The sequence below is a fragment of the Fulmarus glacialis genome, unplaced genomic scaffold (genome assembly GCF_000690835.1).
Source record: "Fulmarus glacialis isolate BGI_N327 unplaced genomic scaffold, ASM69083v1 scaffold12494, whole genome shotgun sequence".
Classification (NCBI taxonomy): Eukaryota; Metazoa; Chordata; class Aves; order Procellariiformes; family Procellariidae; genus Fulmarus; species Fulmarus glacialis.
In genome coordinates, this window is record NW_009207454.1 from 316 (window position 1) to 5,164 (window position 4,849).

Below are 4,849 nucleotides of genomic sequence, written 5' to 3' on the forward strand. Positions count from 1 at the left end.
CTTCTCACACACACGCCACCTGTATTGACACACAGCCTCCACGTACAGACACCGCCTGTTCTTGCAGACAGCCCCCACGCTGCCTGTCCTCGCAAACACAGCCCACATCTCCGGCTGCCCAGCCTGTCCCCTCTGCACTTGTGTCACCCGCTACCCCCAAGACACTGCCATGCAGGGGCTTTCCCCCCTCCTCGGGTGTCAGCCCGAAAGGTGAAACGTGGATGACCACCTTAGCTTTCCCTTGCCCACTGACCTGGGGGTGTCACCGTCCCTTCTTCACCCACGTACTGCTTCTCTCCAGGCGTCTCCTCGGCATGCCCAGCCTGTCCCCTCTGCACTTGTGTCACCCGCTACCCCCAAGACACTGCCATGCAGGGGCTTTCCCCCCTCCTCGGGTGTCAGCCCGAAAGGTGAAACGTGGATGACCACCTTAGCTTTCCCTTGCCCACTGACCTGGGGGTGTCACCGTCCCTTCTTCACCCACGTACTGCTTCTCTCCAGGCGTCTCCTCGGCAGCCCTGCAGCAGTTACGCGGCTGTCAAACAGCCACCGGCTCCAGATCACTCTGCAAAACTTGCACGTTGCCGCTGCCATTCCCTCTCCTACAGGAACTGACAGGCTGATGCCAAAAAATACCCCAAGAAACCATCAGTCATTGGTACCTAACACCTTTACAGCAGGTCCCCCAGCAAGGCCTGACAAAGTACAGCAGAGCGGGTGACCGGCCATCCCCCCTGAGGACTTCTCCATGCACTTGGCCAAGGCTGGATGGTGAACCCCAATGAAAAGCTACCCCTCCGATGGTCAGCACAGGCAGACCCGGGGCACCGCTGGCCTCTCAGGCACAGCAGGACATCTACACCCGCTCTTCAGCTCCAGCGCAGAGCTGGAGAATCACCTCACCTTGCCTGAGGCCAAGGTGTCAGCCCAAGACCCCTCCTCACAGTCAGACAGGTCATGACAGCTAAAAAATATCTGTCATGAAACTCTTTGCTGGAGTAAGTGTTGACAGTTGTCATAAGGTCCTGAAACAGCTACACAAGACCACCCAAAACCTTGACATCTGCCAAAATACATCTGTTTGAAAAAGAAACAGGGCTTTTGTTAAAACTTGCTTTGCATGTTAGAAAAAAAACCCCCAAATCTCTGACAGTCCTCGGATCCCAGTAGGGTACAGGGCTCTGCTTTCATGTTTCAATGCGTGCAAGGAGCACGGCTGAGTGAGGAAAGCACCTCAGGGGCCAAAAAAGTTCTATGTGCCGGGGGGCACCACTGCGATATTTCGTCCTTTCCTAGGTGGCCGAGGGAGCATGTGCCAGCACAGTCGTTGGGGACAGCGTGGGGTGCGAGGGCTGCCTCTCCCCAGGCTGCTTCTGCAACCGTTCTGCAGAGCAGAAAATAATTCAGTAGGACACAGAAAAATTATCCAGAATAAATATTTACAAATCGCATCATGGGGCACTTGGTAGTTGCACACGAAGAAGCGGCCGGTCACGTGGCACTGACTGCTCTTTCCAGATGCTAAATTGCTTTTTAAACGATAGTAACAAAACCATGTCGGAACTTCCCTGCTGTTCCTCTTCCAGGTTAAGCAATAGCTGTGGTCACCGCCGGGGCGTTGTGCAATGGGAGGGAGGGGAGCCGGCACCGGCAGCTGCAGCCTAAGGAAGAGAGGGCTCTTGCAACGCCCCATCTCCCACCACCAAACCCCACTCCCACAGGTGCCACAGACTCCCACCGTGGCAAACCCAGTCCTTCCAGAAGGCTTTTGGCGCATCCCGGCAGGGCATCACTTGCATTTGACGCCTCTCACGCGGCAGCAAGGGTGCAGCTCCGCTGAGAAAGGCCAAGACCTGCAGGAGGACGCTGCCGGCGCTTTGGGAGCCCAGTGTGAGGTTGCCTGGCAGAAATTGGCTTGTCCCAGCACGCGTGGGCAAGGGAAGCTCCCTAGGCCCATTGCACGCGACCTGGCACACCCCGGCCCTGAATCGTCCTTGTTCCACCCAGCTCTAATTTCCTTCTCCTCCCTTCCAGAAGGCAGGCGAGTGTGCTCCTGGCCCCACCAGGGCTTTTGGCTTGGCACGGAGAGCTCATGCACGCTCCCCGGAGATGTGGGGAGCACTCTGCTCCTCCTGCCAGCTCCCGACTCCAGTCCCCTCCGCTTGCACCCTCCTTTCCGTGCCAAGACGAGCTCCTCCATGGGGTCTAAAAGGTGAAGCTCAGGCTGTGCCTCTTCCACGCAGCTGGGCCCTCGGTGCAGGTTTACAGCCGAACCTGTGCAAAAAATACATAGCGAAAACACAGCCCTGACCCACTTGTCTCCCCTAGCTGCCCCACGGTGCTCCCCCCATCTTGCCAGCAGCCAGGCCCTCTCCATGGTTTTGGTGCTGACTCTGCACTCTAGAGTCCCGAATTTGCCCCCTCCCGAGCTACGTACCTTCCTCCTGCCTGGAGTTATCCAAGCCCCACTCAGTGCCACCTGGGTGGGACTTGTGTTCCCTCCTCCAGTAAAGGGCTCAGGCCATAAACACGCCTGCAAGCCTGGCCAGGCCATGTGGAGGAGCTGGGACATCCATCAAGACCCGCGTGCTTTGAGAGCAGCCTGGCCCGCTGCAGGGAGCTCCCTTCACTCCCAGCTCCTTGCTCCATCAGCAGCCACCCCTCCCGCCCCACCTCGGCCAGGGGAGCACCGGGATGCAGGCTGCTCCGGCTCTGCATTCCCACTGCCGCCTCCAACATGCTGTATCCTGGGGATGGCAGCCATGGGGCCATTTCCCAAAATTTCTTTACCTTTCTGCCTCAAAATAGCTGCTTAGCTCTTCTCTTTCCTTCTTCTCTCCACCTTCCCACTCCCCACCACCAAGCCCAGGTGCTTGCCACCCCACACATCCCAGTCCCTCTCCCACAGCTCTCCCAAGAGCACACACAGCTTCAGGCTACTGCAGCCTCAGTCTTCCCCCACTGAACCTCCCTCCCTCGGTACCCTAACACCAGCTGTGTCCATCCAATGCAGCCCCCAGACCAGAAATGGGAACCAGCCTGGTCCCTGCTTGTTGCGAGGGGGTGAGGACCGGGTGCTAGAGAGGGCTGTCGGACCCAGGAGAGCTGCAGGAGGCGAGCACATCCCACTGGGAGAGGAGACATCAGGGGCAGGGGAGAGGGCAGCAGGGCTGCAGGAGGGCTCAGTGCCTGGGAGGACGTGCCAATCCACCAGCTCTGCCCTGGAAGTGCTGCCGGGCAGCTGGACAAATAATGCAAGAGATCCCCCCACGCCAGAAAGCCATACTGCTGTCTCCTACTGGAGACAACTGCCCCAGTCATGCCAGAGCAGCCCCGGCCGAGAGACGACTCAAGGGACGGGTGTGTGCTTTCATGTCCAGTTTTATTAGTGTTGCATTAGTACCATAAAATAGTTGACGAGGTCGAGCACGTTGCAGTTTGTTCCAAAAAAAAGGCTATTTACAATTAAGCTGTCTTCATAAAAAAAAACCCTAGAACCCAAACAATACAACAATGAAACAGATGGACAACTCGGGAATCTACAAAGTGGTAACGTCCCCTTGTACGCTGCGGTCCGGACAAGGCTGGTGGCACGCAGCCCCGGTAGCCATGCTCACAACGCGCTTCCCTGCGGCCACGGCACGTACACAACCAGGCAGGCAATGCTCTGGCAAGCCCCCGGTCAAGGCGCAAAGCAGCAGCTGACTGGATGTGGCCCCATACCGGTGCTCTTCCTTAAGGAAACCAGTGACCTGCTGCTTTCCAAGTTGGCATGTCCCCTTCTCCTCCAGTCTGTGCCAAAGCAGCCAAGTGACCCTGCAGGAGCCAGCCCTGCCAGGAGCATCTCCCATGAGAACGCTGCTGAAGAGGCTCCAGGAAATCTCTGGGAGATGCTGCTGCTCATTTCTGGCCTTCTCCCTGCCAGATAATCCCAGAGGGAGTGTCACACTAAATGCCACCACACAGCTATCTGCCGAGATTGAGACCCCCCTGAACAAAAGGGACAGAGGCACTACATCCAACCTAGCTTCAAGAAAGCTCCAGGGCCCCCAGCCCTTTATCACTGCACAGCGGGACTGCCCTAATCCCAGCCTTCCCGATCCCTCGGCACATCAAGCAGCAGAAGGCCACCGGCTCTGCTGCCTCTTGCCAGGATTTTCTTCTTAAACTTGGAGGTGCCAGGTGCGATGCCCTCCACCCTCCAGTGCTCCCTCCAGCACACGTGGCTGGTGAGAAACAAGACAGGGCCTTTGCTGCAATTGCAGGTTAAGCATGGGGCAGCGTGGTTCTCAGCCGAGTTTGAAGATGAAAAGCGAACAGGCACATCTCCAGCCCCAGAAACCTCCCAGCCACCTACCCCTGCCCTCTCTGCAAGATAACACCACAAGCGCGTGCTAATTAAAGCAGCAAAACACAGCCATGGAGACAGTGGCTCTCCCCAAACTCATGGGTAATTAAGGAGGACTCTGCAGTTACCGCTGGGATGTAATCCGTAACAATTGAACTGGATGGAAACTGCAGCGCTGAGCTAAAACAGCTGCCCAAGATGTCCACAAAGTCACCAAGGCCGCAGGAGAGCCAGCCCTCGAACGCTGGTAGGGCCAAGGTCCAGCCTTTGTCTCCAGGAAACTCAACCCGGAGGACCAGGAAGCACTCAAGGTGCAACACGATGCCACAAAATCCTTCCATCTTTCATCTGCTCGCCAGCGCTGTTAAACTAGGTCAGCATCACACAGCCCAGCGCAGCAGTGAGCCCGTTCCTGAGACCTCACCTCTGAGCGAGGCGGGGGCCCTTCACCCAAGAGCAGCTGGAAAAGAAACTGGCTGCTTTGAGAAGCCACAGCGAGGG